Source organism: Leuciscus leuciscus (genome assembly GCF_965113295.1).
Source record: "Leuciscus leuciscus genome assembly, chromosome: 22".
Classification (NCBI taxonomy): domain Eukaryota; kingdom Metazoa; phylum Chordata; class Actinopteri; order Cypriniformes; family Leuciscidae; genus Leuciscus; species Leuciscus leuciscus.
The window spans coordinates 36,819,715-36,838,720 of NC_138746.1; the positions used below are offsets into that span (position 1 = coordinate 36,819,715).

The following is a 19,006-nucleotide window of genomic DNA, read 5'->3' on the forward strand; positions in this document are numbered from 1 at the left end:
AGAACGATATTTGTTTGATGTTTGATTCGACGTTCGATAACCAATAAAAACGTTTTTAAAAAAAAATAAAATTAAGAACTTTTCACTGAACATTCGAAGATAACGCTTTCATAACTTTATGGAAATGTTAGAAAAACCTTTTTGGAACATATTTTGTGTCACTTCTCTAAATTGACTGTCATAAAACTGAAATTAATTTAAAAAGCTAAATTTCAGCTATTTATAATAAATAGATTTAAATCTAAATCTTAATTTGGTTTAATTTCCCAAAAAAAAATGTTTTTTTCTGAATTTCTGAATGGCCAGCGAATATGCTGGAGAGTAAAACATGCTGATGTTCTGTACAGCACGAATGAGTCACATACTGTCTATTATGGAGAGTTTTGATCGTGACCTTGATGACTGTTCACAGCTGTGCGTGTGTTTAGGGTGGGACTGAAGGAGGCAGTGACTTTCCCCCCTCCAGCATCACACACACACACACACACACACACATACACACACACACACTGACAGCAGCGCGCGCGACTGGAGTTTCTGTGCGCGTGAGCCGAGAAGCTGTAAAGGTAAGATCGACGCTCATTTCACACACTTTCATGTGGACTCGGTTTCTCTGAGAGGAAAAAGGCAAACACTTTTATATTTGTTTGAATTACCTGCAGGTTTGTGGTTCAGTCTTTTCTCCACATGTTTTCATCCGATACTTTTTTCCAAGTAAATATAGAGACAGTGTCGCATCACACAGAGTCAGTGTGTGTGCTCTGTTGGGAGTTGTAGTGTTTATTTGGGTTCGGTTAAGGATAAGTTCTCTCAGGTAGATGTGTGACATGCTGAACCTGCAGCCTAAAGCCATCATGCAGAAGAGAAGAACAATCTCTCTCATCCGTGCGCGCGCGCGCGCGCGTGTGTGTGTGTGTGTGTGTGTGTGTGTGTGTTTACAGCAGCAGTATGTGAGGAATCGCGGTGAGCTTGATCAGGCTTGTATTGAGTGTGTGTGTGTGTGTGTTAAGATGTGAAGGGAAGCTCTGTAGAGACATGTCTGCAGTTTGAGGACTGCTGTGTTTCTCCTGCTGCTGTTTGTTCAGCTGTCCCAACAGTCTGCATGATATGTGTCAACTTTTATTATTACCATATATCTATATCTATATCTATATATGAAGAGTTCAGATGCAAAAGCCTCTAAGTGCCATCTGAAATTTTCTTCTAAAATGATCATTTTTATCAAGCTTGTATATTTAAGTTCAGTAATTTCACTTAAATTACAATTAATAGGTCATTTTCATTGCCATTTAAGTGAAATTACTAAACTTAAATATACGAGCTCGATTAAAAATGATCATTTTAGAAGAAAATTTCAGATGGCACTTAGAGGCTTTTGCATATGAACTCTTCATATACACTGCCCGGTCAAAAAAAATCCCTGTTTGGATTTAAATAGGCAAATGCCTTAGAGTCTATGATTGGATCAGTATTGCAGTGATTGTTATGTTTCTTATATGTTTGGCAACAGTTCTTCTAACTCTAATTGATGGAGTGTGTAGCTTTTCATCTCTTAAACAACCATGTAGGAAGAACATCTTGGTCATATTCCAGCATGATAATGTGAAGATTCATAAGCCTCAGACTGTGAGAGAATGGATGTGAGGAGAATGAAGAATCATGTTCACCTCAGAGTCCAGATCTGAGTCTCAGTGAGAGTGTTTGGGATGTGCTGGAGGAGACTTCACTGAGTGCTGGACTCTTGCATTGACAAATCGAGATCTGGACCAAACATTGATGTACCTTTTGGTGGAAATAACATCATAACATTTATTTCCATTCCATCAATGTTGAAGTATATATGATAGGGCCTATCTATCTATCTATCTATCTATCTATCTATCTATCTATCTATATATATGCTAGTAAACTCCCAATAAGTTGAGAATACATTGTAAAGGTGCGCTATGTCAAGCATGCGTTTACTGTGCAACCATGTGACTCGCTGATTAACTATAGTACATCGCATCGTTGGAGAAACTAACCAATGAGTGACGACTTTTGTGAAACCATATTAACATGTTCACACCTCTGCTGTTTGAACCACATGTCTCTTAGAACATTTTTTTTTCGGGAAACATAGAATTGTTGAACTACTGTATGTTGGCAATGACGGGACGTGTGACGATAGTTGGCTAACTGTATCAAATTATCACTTTAAATGTTAAAGACACTTAATATAAAGTGGGTTCAATGTATTTTTATTCTTTGAGCTGTTCTGCTTTCCCTGCAGTAATGTTTTCAGTTAGATGGGGATTATGGGATATAAGTCTGTTTCCTAGACGTGATTGTTCAGGAGATTTCTCAGCTCAAGGTACCAGCCGCCCCTGATCTCAACACTAGTCTTGTGACTCAAAAAAACCTTGTACCATTTTGCTATTTTTATGTTGTGTAAATTGAAATCCATAGTGTCTCTACAGAGGACAAGCGCTTCTGAGAATGGATGGATGAATAATGTGTATAGTTTCCTTTTATGATGTTTGAGTGTGTCAAAGGTTTTCTTTCATGTGTGGTCACTGGTTCGGTCTGGGCTTTAAGAAGAGCTGAAGCTCATTGATCTCAGAATTCCTCCCTAATCTGTGTGTTATGATTGCACTCAATGATTACAGAAACTGAGAAAATAAAGCTGTATGTGGTGAAGCGCCCGAAACACAACGTGAGTTCACACGAGTTCAGCTTGAGTTCAGCAAGTGCCTAAATCACAACGAGCCGCATTGAGGAGGTTAATGGAGACGGGCTGGGTCTGTTTTGGGGCAGAAAGGCCTTTGCATGTCACAGAGTGGTGCAGTTTGGTTACGCAGGGGCTTTAACAGGGGAAGCAGATACTGCTCTTTAAATACTACAGTATTTAACACTCATTACAGTGAATTATCTACTGCGTGCGGCACCAGTTTAACTGTACATGTCATTATTCCATGGCTTTAATGATGAAGAACGGTGGATTTGGGATTCTACCTCTCACCCGGCTGATCCACAAATACGCCTTAGCCCTATTCTGATAATAATTGTTTCTCATGTGGACGTCTGTAAAAATAAATTAGTGTGGCACCTCAGTGATAAAACTCATGCATTGGGATTTATTGACGGTGAAGGAGCGAGTTTTGTAATTCCACAAACCCGCTGATCACGTGGTCAGTCACATGATCATCTGCTGTAAATAACATGTCAAATGCTTGGAATAATACGAATAAATTCATATTTAATTTAATAATAGGAAAATAATGTTCTATTTATTATTTTATTATTTAATTCTCATTTTTAAAAATAGGAAGCTAGTCGCGTGTACGCTATATTCAAAATGGTTCTTATATCCTTACATTTTATCTCAAAATGATGTTATTTTAAAAATATGGAAATTAGCAGAAACAAATGAATGCAGACTCTCATTTACATGAGGTGACAATAAAGCTGCTTGGTTTGTATATTTAATGTTGTGCATAATAGCCTACATATTTTAAAATTGTATCATATATTGTATCATATATATTGCGGTCACTATAAGGCCCCGTTTCAAATGTTTACGTGATTTTTTCTCTTTCTTGGAGCGCTGATGAAATATTGTTCTTGTAAAAACTTTCCAGCGTTTCAGTAATAGAAGTGCACATCTTTAAAATGCATGCAAATAACAGTGAAGGGCAACAGTTATTGTACGTACAGTGATCGGCAGAGATCAAAAAGGATTTAAACAGCGAATTTTGAAGCGATCTCTTCATGTAAACTCAGAGATGTGGATTCGGACGGACAAGATCTTGGTGTTTGTCAAAAAACAGTAGGTAATTCGGCCAGGGATTTTTTACGCCGGTTGTGGGAGAAAAACACTGACATTCTGGATTCAGACGGCAATAACATCACAGACTTACCCTGTAAGAGGAGAGAATACCTTACGACCCCCTGAGAAACAGTTACCGTCCGAATAGGGCTTCAGGTTGTTAAGGTTGTGCTGATTTGCTTGTACAGTCTTTCAAATGGCAGGTACACTTCATGAGTGTATTGAAGGTGATTTACTAAGAAATCAAGAGATCCTTTGCCCATATAATCTTTAAGCTAATAAGGTTAGGCATATTTGGCTTGCTGTCCGCAGTGTTCAGCTCGAGCTCAGACAAACCCCCCGTGGGAACACTAATGCTCGGATGAGGAGTATGGTAGCGAGATGCCTAAATGACCCAGGTGGAGCTGGGGAGGAGGAGGGACACCAGAACAGCTGATGCCGGAGAGAGGTGAGCGGCTGCTTATCGGCTCCGCCAGTTCATTGAAAGATTAGATGGGTTCACTCCTCCCGAAATTACGTTGTGAATTTCACTAATTACACATAATTAGGCCAGACGTACTCTCCAAATTGTCATGTCCATGACTGACAGCTCTCACAGATCATGAAGCACTCGCTGAAGGAGACCAGAACCACAGGAGCTGAGAAAAGCAGATCTGAAAATAAACCGAGGTCTGTCTTATCGAGCTCACCTGCGATGAATTGAGTATTCGTTTGAACAGGACAAAAGCGCATCATGTTCAGCTTTTTATTAAAATGGTTGATCACAATAAATAAGTGAATATCACATGAGTGTGTGTAATCAGAGTCTGCGGGACAGGTAAATGTGGCCCAGATCCGATGGTTTTGCTCATATGTGACTCAGATCTGGTTTCTCTCGTGACAGTGTGAACGGCACAAACCACACTGAACCTGAACTTTTCAATTTCTATTTGTGCCAAATGTATGTGGTCCTAAATCCGATACAGGACAGATGTTTTGCTATGCGAGTACGCGACCTCAGTCTGAACAGACTTTTACGTCACTCTAGATCAACATTCGTCACATTTCTGCGCTCATGGGAGTCTCTTCAAAGATTTTACATTCCCACGCTATAAATAAACACGTAGTTGCTTACTTTAATGTTCTCTGTGTTTACTCTGTGTTGACAGTGTGCTGCGTGTGCATGTGGGTAACCAGTTCAGGACCAGGATATGTCCCCACTGGAATCTGATATTGGACACATTTAAAACAACAATGTGAACAGATATACAAAAGAAATTGGATCTGAGCAATAAATCTGAATTGAGCACCAAGACTCGCAGTGTGAACGTAGTCTAAGTGCAAATAGCTCATGATGTTGGCAAAGGATATTTACATTAGCTCCACTCACCAGTTGAGTCCCCATGAAATCAAAATTGACAATTCTTATTTTTTCTTATTTCTTTTCTTATTTAAACTCAGAGTTTATTATTAATGATTTATCGATGCACATCATTATTGTGTTATAATAATCTTGAATCAGAATAAGTTCCTCTAGCAGCTTCTCTTCTCTGATGATGTGGGCGGGGCAACCTGTCACTCACATGAGATCAGCCCATAGCAAACCACAACCATCCAATCAATTCCACACAGACACAATCAAGCCCCGCCCACATTTGTTCTTGTTCCAGAAGCGTTTCGCTCGGATATACGACACAATAGAGAAGAAAAGACGAGCGCAACTTCCCTTTCATGCAGATTTTAAGAAAGAAACCCTTATGTGAACAGTAGTGGTCAGGGTCTGCGCCAGTGCCCACCAAACCAGTTACTGTGACGTGTGCAGGTCATATGGTTAAAAGTATATGGTTTTGACACAAGCACTAGCCTATGTGTAAAGCCAAATGCTTAGCCTTTTAAAGTATTTTCCATATATAACCAGGGATCCCTTTCGAGGACACCTTTACTAAGATGTGTTTCCCAAAATCATCATCAGCAGTTCAACCAGTCGGTGTTTCCCAAAAACATAGTTCAAACGAACATTCGCAAACGGCATCGCAGAGTTGTGTGTGTTTGGAACGACAGATCTCCACTTGTGGTCAGAAGAAGAGTTTCTTGTTTGACTTAATAAATACTTATCTTGAGCAAAATAATCAAGACATTCCCTACAATCTATATGTTTCATTTCAAATACATACAAATGTCACGTCTTTTAGTTGGTCAAGAGATTTAAAGCACTGTTTTTGAAGCATGCGTGTAAGAACATGATTGAATGATTGAATAGTGGAAATAAAGCAGAACTAGAAAAAAAAGTTTGTTGAGACAAACTTTAAGTTGGCTTGAGAAAGCCTGACCAGAGAGTTTGAAGAAGTTTAAAGAAGTTAGAAGTTTAAAGTAGGTTAAAGTTAGATTGATAGATTAGTTAGAAAGAAATAATAGTTGGGAAGAAAGAAAGAAAGAAAGAAAGAAAGAAAGAAAGAAAGAAAGAAAGAAAGTAAAAAGATTAGTTAGAAAGAAAGAAAGAAAGAAAGAAAGAAAGTAAAAAGATTAGTTAGAAAGAAAGAAAGAAAGAAAGAAAGAAAGTAAAAAGATTAGTTAGAAAGAAAGAAAGAAAGATTAGTTAGAAAGAAAGAAAGAAAGAAAGAAAGAAAGAAAGAAAAAGATTAGTTAGAAAGAAAGAAAGAAAAGATTAGTTAGAAAGAAAGAAAGAAAAGTAAGAAAAAGAAAAAAGAAAGATTAAAGAAAGAAAGTAAAAAGATTAGTTAGAAAGAAAGAAAGAAAGAAAAAAGATTAATTAGTTAGAAAGAAAGAAAGAAAGAAAGAAAGAAAGAAAGAAAGAAAGAAGATTAATTAGTTAGAAAGAAAGAAAGAAAGAAAGAAAGAAAGAAAGAAAGAAAGAAAGAAAAAAGATTAGTTAGAAAGAAAGAAAGAAAAGTAAGAAAAAGAAAGAAAGAAAGAAAGATTAGTTAGAAAGAAAGAAAGAAAGAAAGAAAGAAAGAAAGAAAAAAGATTAGTTAGAAAGAAAGAAAGAAAAGTAAGAGAAAGAAAGATTAGTAAGAAAGAAAGAAAGAAAGTAAAAAGATTAGTTAGAAAGAAAGAAAGAAAAGTAAGAGAAAGAAAGAAAGAGAAAGAAAGAAAGAAAGATTAGTTAGAAAGAAAGAAAGAAAGAAAGAAAGAAAGAAAGAAAGAAAGAAAAAAGATTAGTTAGAAAGAAAGAAAGAAAAGTAAGAGAAAGAAAGATTAGTTAGAAAGAAAGAAAGAAAGAAAGAAAGAAAGAAAGTAAAAAGATTAGTTAGAAAGAAAGAAAGAAAGAAAGAAAGAAAGAAAGAAAGAAAGAAAGTAAAAAATTAGTTAGAAAGAAAGAAAGAAAGAAAGAAAGAAAGAAAGAAAGAAAAGCAAGAAAAAGAAAAAAGAAAGATTAGTTAGAAAGAAAGAAAGAAAAATGATTAGTTAGAAAGAAAGAAAGAAAAAAGATTAATTAGTTAAAAATAAAGAAAGAAAGAAAGAAAGAAGATTAATTAGTTAGAAAGAAAGAAAGAAAGAAAGAAAGAAAGAAAGAAAAGAAAAAAGATTAGTTAGAAAGAAAGAAAGAAAAGTAAGAAAAAGAAAGAAAGAAAGATTAGTTAGAAAGAAAGAAAGAAAGAAAGAAAGAAAGAAAGAAAAAAGATTAGTTAGAAAGAAAGAAAGAAAAGTAAGAAAAAGAAAAAGAAAGATTAGTAAGAAAGAAAGAAAGAAAGAAAGAAAGAAAGAAAGAAAGAAAAAAGATTAGTTAGAAAGAAAGAAAGAAAAGTAAGAAAAAGAAAGAAAGAAAGATTAGTTAGAAAGAAAGAAAGAAAGAAAGAAAGAAAGAAAGAAAGAAAGAAAGAAAAAAGATTAGTTAGAAAGAAAGAAAGAAAAGTAAGAAAAAGAAAAAGAAAGATTAGTAAGAAAGAAAGAAAGAAAGAAAGAAAGAAAGAAAAAAGATTAGTTAGAAAGAAAGAAAGAAAAGTAAGAGAAAGAAAGATTAGTTAGAAAGAAAGAAAGAAAGAAAGTAAAAAGATTAGTTAGAAAGAAAGAAAGAAAAATTATTAATTAGTTAGAAAGAAAGAAAGAAAGAAAGAAAGAAAGAAAGAAAGAAAGAAAGAAAGAAAAAAGAAAGATTAGTTAGAAAGAAAGAAAGAAAAATTATTAGTTAGAAAGAAAGAAAGAAAGAAAGAAAGGAAGAAAGATTAGTTAGAAAAAAGAAAAGTAAGAAAAAGAAAGAAAGAAAGATTAGTTAGAAAGAAAGAAAGAAAAAAGATTAGTTAGAAAGAAAGAAAGAAAGAAAGAAAGAAAGAAAAAAGATTAATTAGTTAGAAAGAAAGAAAGAAAGAAAGAAAGAAAGAAAGAAAGAAAGAAAAAAGATTAGTTAGAAAGAAAGAAAGAAAAGTAAGAAAAAGAAAAAAGAAAGACTAGTTAGAAAGAAAGAGAAGTATGAAAAAAAGAAAGATTAGTAAGAAAGAAAGAAAGAAAGAAAGAAAGAAAGAAAGAAAGTAAAAAGATTAGTTAGAAAGAAAAAAGATTAATTAGTTGGATGGATAGATTAGTAAGAAAGAAAGAAAGATAGATAAGTTAGTTAGAAAGATAGATAGATTAGTAAGTAAGAAAGAAAGAAAGATAGATATGTTAGTTAGAAAGATGGATAGATTAGTAAGAAAGAAAGAAAGATAGATATGTTAGTTAGAAAGATGGATAGATTAGTAAGAAAGAAAGATAGATATGTTAGTTAGAAATATGGATAGATTAGTAAGTAAGAAAGAAAGAAAGATAGATATGTTAGTTAGAAAGATGGATACATTAGTAAGAAAGAAAGAAAGAAAGATAGATAAGTTAGTTAGAAAGATAGACTAGTTAAAACGAACGAAAGAAAGATAAATAAGTTAGTTAGAAAGATAAATAAGTTAGTTAGAAAGATAGATAGATTAGTTAAAAAGAAAGAAAGAAAGAAAGAAAGAAAGATAAGGTAGTTAGAAAGATAGATATATTAGTAAGAAAGAAAGAAAGATAGATGAGTTAGTTAGAAAGATAGATAGATTAGTTAAAAAGAAAGAAAGAAAGAAAGATAAGGTAGTTAGAAAGATAGATATATTAGTAAGAAAGAAAGAAAGATAGATGAGTTAGTTAGAAAGATAGATAGATTAGTTAAAAAGAAAGAAAGAAAGAAAGAAAGAAAGAAAGATAAGTTAGTTAGAAAGATAGATAGATTAGTTAAAAAGAAAGAAAGATAGATAAGTTAAAAAGAAAGAAAGAAAGATAAGTTAGTTAGAAAGATAGATAGATTAGTTAAAAAGAAAGAAAGATAGATAAGTTAGTTAGAAAGAGATAGATTAGTTAAAAAGAAAGATAGATAAGTTAGTTAGAAAGATAGATAGATTAGTTAAAAAGAAAGAAAGATAGATAAGTTAGTTAGAAAGATAGATTAGTAAGAAAGAAAGATAGATAAGTTAGTTAGAAAGATAGATAGATTAGTTAAAAAGAAATAAAGATAGATTAGTTAGTTAGAAAGATAGATTAGTTAAAAAGAAAGAAAGATGATAAGTTAGTTAGTTAGAAAGATAGATTAGTAAGAGAGAAAGAAAGATAAATTAGTTAGAAAGATAGATGGATTAGCTAGAAAGAAAGAAAGAAAGAAAGATAGATAAGTTAGTTAGAAAGATATATAGATTAGTTCAAAAGAAAGAAAGAAAGATAGATAAGTTAGTTAGAAAAAGATAGATTAGTTAAAAAGAAAGAAAGATAGATAAGTTAGTTAGAAAAAGATAGATTAGTTAAAAAGAAAGAAAGATAGATAAGTTAGTTAGAAAGATAGATAGATTAGTAAGAAAGAAAGATAGATAAGTTAGTTAGAAAGATAGATTAGTTAAAAAGAAAGAAAGATAGATAAGTTAGAAAGATAGATTAGTTAAAAAGAAAGAAAGATAGATAAGTTAGAAAGATAGATTAGTTAAAAAGAAAGAAAGATAGATAAGTTAGATAGATAGATAGATAGATAGATACGTTAGTTAGAAAGATAGATAGATAGATAGATAGATAGATAGATAAAAAAATAGTTTGAAAATAGATAGATAGATAGATAGATAGATAGATAGATAGATAGATATATAGATAGATAGATAGATAGATAGATAGATAGATAGATAAAAATAGTTTGAAGATAGATAGATAGATAGATAGATAGATAGATAGATAGATAGATAGATAGATAGATAGATAGATAGATAGATAAAAACAGTTTGTAGATAGATAGATAGATAGATAGATAGATAGATAGATAGATAGATAGATAGATAGATAGATAAGGTTTGAAGATAGATAGATTAGTTAAAAAGAAAAAAGATTGATTAGTTAAAAAGAAAGAAAGAAATATAGATTAGTTAAAGAAAGAAAGAAAGAAAGAAAGAAAGAAAGAAAGAAAGAAAGAAAGAAAGATTAATTAGTTAGAAAGAAATATAGATTAGTTAAAAGGAAAGAAAGAAAGATAGATTAGTTAAAAAGAAAGAAAGAAAGAAAGAAAGAAAGAAAGAAAGAAAGAAAGACAGAAAGACAGAAAGATTGAGTATGTAGAAAAAAAGAAAGAAAGAAAGAAAGAAAGACAGAGGTTATTTAGAAAGAAGGAAAGATAGACTAGTAAGAAAGAAAGAAAGAAAGATTAATTAGAAAGAAAGAAAGAAAAAGAAAGAAACAAAGAAATGAAAGACAAAGATGGATTAGAAAGAAAGAAAGATAGATAGATAAAACAGTTTGAAGATAGATAGATAGATAGATAGATAGATAGATAGATAGATAGATAGATAGATAGATAGATAGATAGATAGATAGATAGATAGAAAAGGTTTGAAGATAGATAGATAGATAGCTAGCTAGATAGATAGATAGATAGATAGATAGATAGATAGATAGATAGATAGATAGATAGATAGATAGATAGATAGATAGATAGATAGATAGATAGAAAAGGTTTGAAGATAGATAGATAGATAGATAGATAGATAGATAGATAGATAGATAGATAGATAGATAGATAGATAGATAGAAAAGGTTTGAAGATAGATAGATAGATAGATAGATAGATAGATAGATAGATAGATAGATAGATAGATAGATAGATAGATAGATAGATAGATAGATAGATAGATAGATAAGGTTTGAAGATAGATAGATAGATAGATAGATAGATAGATAGATAGATAGATAGATAGATAGATAAAAATAGTTTGAAGATAGATAGATAGATAGATAGATAGATAGATAGATAGATAGATAGATAGATAGATAGATAGATGGATAGATAGATGGATAGATAGAAAGAAAGATTAATTAGTTAGAAAGAAAGAAATACAGATTAGTTAAAAGAAAGAAAGAAAGAAAGATAGATTAGTTAAAAAGAAAGAAAGAAAGAAAGAAAGAAAGAAAGAAAGAAAGATTGAGTAGAAAGAAAGAAAGAAAGAAAGAAAGAAAGAAAGAGGTTATTTAGAAAGAAGGAAAGATAGACTAGTAAGAAAGAAAGAAAGAAAGATTAATTAGAAAGAAAGAAAGAAACGAAGAAATGAAAGAGAAAGATGGATTAGAAAGAAAGAAAGATAGATAGATAGATAGATAGATAGATAGATAGATAGATAGATAGATAGATAGATAGATAGATAGAAAAGGTTTGAAGATAGATAGATAGTTAGATATATAGATATATAGATAGATAGATAGATAGATAGATAGATAGATAGATAGATAGATAGATAGATAGATAGATAGATAGATAGATAGATAAAAATAGTTTGAAGATAGATAGATAGATAGATAGATAAAAATAGTTTGAAGATAGATAGATAGATAGATAGATAGATAGATAGATAGATAGATAGATAGATAGATAGATAGATAGATAGATAGATAGATAGATAGATAGATAGATAGAAAAGGTTTGAAGATAGATAGATTAGTTAAAAAGAAAGAAAGATTGATTAGTTAAAAAGAAAGAAAAATATAGATTAGTTAAAAAGAAAGAAAGAAAGAAAGTTTAATTAGTTAGAAAGAAAGAAATATAGATTAGTTAAAAAGAAAGAAAGATAGATTAGTTAAAAAGAAAGAAAGAAAGAAAGAAAGAAAGAAAGACAGAAAGATTGAGTAGGTAGAAAAAAGAAAGAAAGAAAGAAAGAAAGAAAGAAAGAAAGAAAGAAAGAAAGAAAGAAAGAAAGAAAGAAAGAAAGAAAGAAAGAAAGAAAAAAAGAGGTTATTTAGAAAGAAGGAAAGATAGACTAGTAAGAAAGAAAGAAAGAAAGAAAGAAAGAAAGAAAGAAAGAAAGAAAGATTAATTAGAAAGAAAGAAAAAGAAAGAAACAAAGAAATGAAAGACAGAAAGATGGATTAGATAGATAGATAGATAGATAGATAGATAGATAGATAGATAGATAGATAGATAGATAGATAGATAGATAGATAGATAAGGTTTGAAGATAGATAAGGTTTGAAGATAGATAGATAGATAGATAGATAGATAGATAGATAGATAGATAGATAGATAGATAGATAGATAGATAGATAAAAACTGTTTGTAGATAGATAGATAGATAGATAGATAGATAGATAGATAGATAGATAGATAGATAGATAAAAATTGTTTGAAGATAGATAGATAGATAGATAGATAGATAGATAGATAGATAGATAGATAGATAGATAGATAAGGTTTGAAGATAGATAGATAGATAGATAGATAGATAGATAGATAAGGTTTGAAGATAGATAGATAGATAGATAGATAGATAGATAGATAGATAGATAGATAGATAGATAGATAGATAGATAGATAGATAGATAGATAAAAACTGTTTGAAGATAGATAGATAGATAGATAGATAGATAGATAGATAGATAGATAGATAGATAGATAGAAAAGGTTGTAAGATAGATAGATAGATAGATAGATAGATAGATAGATAGATAGATAGATAAAAACTGTTTGTAGATAGATACATAGATAGATAGATAGATAGATAGATAGATAGATAGATAGATAGATAGATAGATAGATAGATAGATAGATAGATAGATAGATAGATAGATAGATAAGGTTTGTAGATAGATAGATAGATAGATAGATAGATAAGGTTTGTAGATAGATAGATAGATAGATAGATAGATAGATAGATAGATAGATAGATAGATAAGGTTTGTAGATAGATAGATAGATAGATAGATAGATAGATAAGGTTTGTAGATAGATAGATAGATAGATAGATAGATAGATAGATAGATAGATAGATAGATAGATAGATAGATAGATAGATAAGGTTTGTAGATAGATAGATAGATAGATAGATAGATAGAAAAGGTTTGAAGATAGATAGATAGATAGATAGATAGATAGAAAAGGTTTGAAGATAGATAGATAGATAGATAGATAGATAGATAGATAGATAGATAGATAGATAGATAGATAGATAGATAGATAGATAGATAGATAGATAGATAGATAAAGTTATTAGTTAGACAGAAATAGCTTAAAGCTTAATTGAGTATCAATGGCTTCTAGCAGTTTACATTAAACATAGTTCAAACAGACATGGACTTTTGGTCAATGAAAGTCTATGGGATTTTTATGATTTTTAATATAAATTTTTAAGAAAACCATAACTCAAACCAGTCTGAAAAGATATAGCACACCAAGTCAGAACAGTATGAAGGTCTGACCCGAGTTTGGAGTATGTAGCTTGAACGGTCTAGGAGGAGTTAGAGTTGAAAATTTTTGGGTCAGAAGAATAAGAAGAAGAAGAAGAAGAAGAATAATAAGTTTCAATAGGATTTCAGTAAGTTGGCTTTCTCAAGCCAACTTAATGACTGAGAAAAATGAGAGATAGTCCTCAGATGTCTGTCAATTATAGCAAAAGATCTGGCTGTAATTCAGTCTCAAACGGCTTCATCCACGATACGTTCGTCAACGGACAGGGTCGTAAAAATTTCGTCATTATCTATTATTACCTGTCATTTTAATTTTCACATTTTAATGATAATAAGCCATTTAAAAGGCTCTGTTTTTGTTCACATTTTCATTTTTATTCACAAACTTACTGGACAAGCATATAGGCTACCCCGGGGAAAAGGAAATATATTTAAATTGTGCTTTTTTGAACACACTTAATATATTTAAATGATACTATACTAAGTGCATATTAAATGTAATATTTTGAAACAACTTCAAGTATATGAAGTGTATTTCAAGTTATGCTTCGGATCAATTTTAAGCTATTCGCAATATATTTTAATATATTAAATTGTGCTAAAATGGAACCACTTCAAGTACATTTAGTGCAATTTAAGTGTATTTCTGTACAGTTCATTTAAAATATACTTCCATATGTCTTAAACTACAGTTAGAATATATTTGAAGCTTAATTTTAATAATGCTTCAAGAACATTGCAATAGCATTTGAGCTCATTAGAAATGTATTAGCATCACACTACTAGTTTATTATTAGGTGTGTTCGACATCGGCTGCGGCTGGATGTAACCGATCGGCGAGAGTAGCCGCGTGCAGGCGGGGAGGAGCTGCAAACGGAGACGTGAAGTCGGACACTTTCTGGTTCCCGTAGTGACCGCTCACGTGGTGTTCGCGTACTTTACCACAGCTGCAGTGAAATAAATGTAATATTGGCCAAATAATACACAGATGTTTCAGAGACATTTTCATCCAATAGGCCTACTTTATGTACTGCTCCATACAGCGTCTGTTTGAACAAGAATACAGTTCAACATAAGCTACTATTAATGAAGTGGAGTCTATACGTTTTTTAATCAGTTAATTTGATAAACATGACACAATATAACATACGACATGAAAAGAGTGTTTACTGTTATAAAAAACTGATTTGAGAGCTTTAGAGGAACTAAAGGTGTTCGAATAAACACGAAACACACGTGATCGTTGTCATGCGGTGAATCCGGCCAATCGTGGGACAGCTGTGTCGTCATCAGCCCTCCTGCAGCCCAGTGCAGCCGCTCTTGAGAAGCTGCGCTGGCTGAGTTCTCCGGCTACTCTCGAAATGCTCTCGCGGTACTTTGATGGCATACGACACAGTCACGTGGCGTCGGCGCTGTATCAAGTCGGACAAAATTTCTAACCGGCATGCACCGCTTCAAGTCAGCCGCCGATCAGTCTGCGCAGAGCTGCATGAAGTCGAACAAGCCTATTGTCACGGTTTGGGTTAGGTTAGGTCATGTTTCTGTGTCTTGTCATGTGATTCCCTGTTTGTCATGTGATTCTGCCATGTGTCTTGTCATTGGTTAATCTGATCATTGTTCACAGGTGTCCCTTGTCTTGTCATTAGTCTGTGTATTCAAGCCGTCATGTTTGCCCTGTGTCCTGGTCGAGTATTGTTTGTTTCTATGTCCCAGATCCGGTTTCTTGTTTTCTAGTCTTGGTTTTGTGTTCCTGTTTTAGTTTAGAGTTTTCCATGCCTGGTCATGCTTTTGTTTTGTGTTTGTTTTATGTTTGATAATTAAGTTTGCGTTTGGGTCCCCATCTCAACTCGCCTCCAGTGAATTCGTTACAATTATAAAGCTGTTGTTGTTGTTTTTTCAGCATTCAAAATGGTATATTAAAAGTGCAAAAATAATTTAAAATAAATGTTAAGACACACACTTTGAAATCAAGAACCTAGAGTACATTAAAAAAGTAGAGCAGCAGATATAATCTCTTGAACATAATGCATTATAATACATAAAAGATCAGTGAAATGCTATGGCAGAGATATTTTAATAAAAAAAAATAAAAAAAATTGAACATTTGTGTTATACCTGTATTACTGACAAGTAAATAAGCATCACAAAGTTACAGAAAAACAATGTGCAGAAGTGAATTATGCATTATGTACAAACTCAGGCCTATAAACGGCTGAACCAAAGACACAGAAGAGTTCGAAGGTCACATCTTCAAGTGGACGATCACTTCTCTGAGTACGACTCAGTTTCCACAACTTGTGGTTCAGACACTGTAGTGTGTGAAGACTGCTTTATCACTGGGTCTGCGAAAGGAAGAAGAGTTTATATAGAATTAACCAATAATTAACATTTTTGTATCCATGTTTGAATATGTGTATTATAATTAGCATATATGCATTAGAATTGTGTTGTCTTCTCAGTTTACCTTTCGAAGCTTTGGCTATATCCTCATCAAGCTGGACATGAGTGTGTTTATCCTCGTGTCTGTCGTCACTATACTGAACTCTTACAGTCCAATACAACTTACAGCGAGCAGAGTTCAATCAAAAACTCACAGATATAGTTATTATCAGCAATAAATATTGATAATTGTGGTTTATTTAAACCTAGGGTATTCCCCATGACCGTGTGTATTGTGCTCATGCTAACATGCTCCGTTGCAGAGATTTAAGGACATTAGAAGTTGTGCAAAATATTGTTTGCCAGGACAACTAGGACAAGTGACTTGCAGCTTTACTAGAAAAAAACAATTAAACAAACAGATTTGTACATGAATGACTCGAAGGAAGCACAACTGGACTCCTGAAATGGACACGATACTGACATTTTCCTACCAAGACTGACCGAATCACCTTTCATTCGGCCTCAAAGATCTCAATAACAGAGACATGAGATTAAACCATATTACTACTCTCTTCCTCGCTCGTCTCTGCACTCAGACTTCAGTTTCTCTTCTATAGCAGCCGCTCTGAAAAACAACAAACATTAAGATTTCACAAAAAAATTGTAATATATACATATAACATGTTTTTTTCAAACTTTAATTTACATCATAACAATGAAGCCAAATTGTTCAGAAAATCATACATAAATACACAGCTTGCAAATAAAACTAATGTTTATGTAATGTTGTACATGTTATAATAACGAATTGTGTAATATAATAAGTAAATTATAATAACGAGTAGATTTTAAACAGATTTATCAGTTTTAGACCGGTCCACCTAGGGAAAACTAAACCGTGAGCGATTTATTTATGCAAACAGCAACTAAAACTCACCAGTATCTTCTGAGGCTGTATCTTCATCTCCTCGAGTCTGCTTCGACCTCGACTTGAAAAGCTTGGCTCTGATTGGTCAAACTGAATGTAGCTGAACTGAAAAAGACGTGCTGTTACACTTTGTGTCAAAAATATGACTGGCACAGATGGTGATTTGATACAAATCTTACCTAGAATCACAAAATAATGACATTCCAAATGTCATACGACATGCAAACTTGAAGAAAAATAAAAAAATAAAAAAACACTACATTTTCTATTAATTATTTCCCCCAGAAACCTCTAAATCCTGTCATCACCCTTCAGTAGTTCCAAACCGTTTAAGACTTTCGTTCATCTTCGAAAGAAAAACATATTTTAATCGCTCGACACAATCAATCTATATAATGTAACAGTTAAATTTATACTTCTAAATCTAATCACATTCAAGTAACACAAGCAGAGATGAAGCACGCACAGCATATCTGATAAACCGAAGCTCATTATCATAAGAACCAATCAGAGCCGCTCAGCGTGTTGAACACGTGGGCCTGAATGAGTTCACATAGAGTAACAGCGCAGCGCTTCTGGGTTTTACGTCACACGCATCACACACACATGACCAGCGTCGGCCAATAGTGAGCCTCCGTTCTGACGTACGACCCAGAAGCGCTGCGCTGTTACACTACGTCAACTCACTCAGAGACACACAGACGAAAATGAAGAGTTCAATAAAGTCGTTATTTTTGCTGTTTTTTGCACACAAAAAGTGTTCTCGTCGCTTTATAAACTTGTGGTTGAGCCACTGTAGTCACTTAAAGGAGAACTCCGGTCAATTTTAACATTGAGCTCATTTTTTTGTAAATTTGGAGTGCTGTCAGTACAGAGAACAACGACAAAAATCTGTGTTGCCTACACCGTGTTATCCTCTTTTTAAAATTTGCACCCTATTGACTTCAATGGGGCCAGTTTTAAACCTGCTTTTAGCCTCTTAACATGCTTGATGTGTCAATAAAAATGATGTTAATTCAGCCAGCGCACATACCTGTATTTTCTTCCTGTTTTCGGTCGAAGTCCACAGTAGTCGATTGTCGAGTTCACGCGCATGATCATAGATACTAAACCTATGCGTGTGAACTCGACAATCGACTACTGTGGACTTCGACCGAAAACAGGATGTAAATACAGGTATGTGCGCTGGCTGAATTAACATAATTTTTCTTCATATCTTTCACATCTACTGCAGTCAGATTCACCCGTGTTCACTCTGAAGGAATCACTCACAATGGCTGGGCACTTGTAATGACACATCAAGGATGTTAAGAGGCTAAAAGCAGGTTTAAAACTGGCCCCATTGAAGTCAATAGGGTGCAAATTTTAAAAAGAGTATAACACGGTGTAGGAAACACAGATATTTGTCGTTGTTCTCTGTACTGACAGCACTCCAAATTTACAAAAAATGAGCTCAATGTTAAAATTGACCGGAGTTCTCCTTTAAACTATTTTAACGATTTCTTTAATAACTTTTCTGGGCCGGTAAGTTTCTGTAACAGAGAAGCCTATGGAGGAGTGAGACAGCTCTCAGATTTAATCAAAAATATCTTAATTTGTGTTCTGAAGATGAACGAGAGTCTTACGGGTCTGGAACAACGAGAGGGAGAGTCATTACTGACATAACTTTCATTTTTGGTTGAACTGACCCTTTAACATTAACCTTATAGTCCACAAGAGCCACTCGCCACCAAGTCGCTCAATCCGTGTTTCAACCACAGAAAAACGTCAATAAAACAGTTTGTAAACAGTGTCATGTAACTCAGAAAAGCCATTAGTTTAACATTAACCTTATAGTCCACAAGAGCCACTCGCCACCAAGTGGACAGGGGTTAGAATTACACTTACAAGTTACAATACATCACTCTCTGTGTAATCTGTCAAAATGACGGACCGATTTTAGGTTTTTCCTAGCCTGGGAAAACCCAGACAACTTCCGACAAATTTAGATTTGCTCTGCAAGTAGTCTGGCAAAGAGCTCATTCAAGCCCATTTCTAATCCCTCGAAATCACGGCACCAATCAGAAACGTTGAGGCGGGCTTTACACAATGACGATCGCTCTGATTGGTTTTAGGTCTATCCAATTGCGCCCAGAGGCATTTGAGCGACGTCCGTTGGTGACGCCCCTTTGGAAATGAGTTTTTAATGAAGCTTTGCCAGACCATAACTCAGCTACTACTGAGAATGGTCTGGTTTTAAC

At 33.0% G+C, this 19,006-nt stretch overlaps 1 protein-coding gene across 7 annotated transcripts in view; it reads left to right on the top strand.

Moving 5' to 3' along the window:
• The first annotated feature begins 413 nt into the window (after positions 1-413).
• The window catches only part of vit (vitrin), a 57,179-nt gene continuing 38,586 nt past the window's right edge, over positions 414-19,006 (top strand). For all 7 annotated transcript variants that reach the window (XM_082153756.1, XM_082153758.1, XM_082153759.1 and 4 more), the window contains exon 1: positions 414-566. The gene's annotated coding sequence lies outside the window, so the exon portion shown is untranslated. The remainder of the gene's footprint in view (positions 567-19,006) is intronic.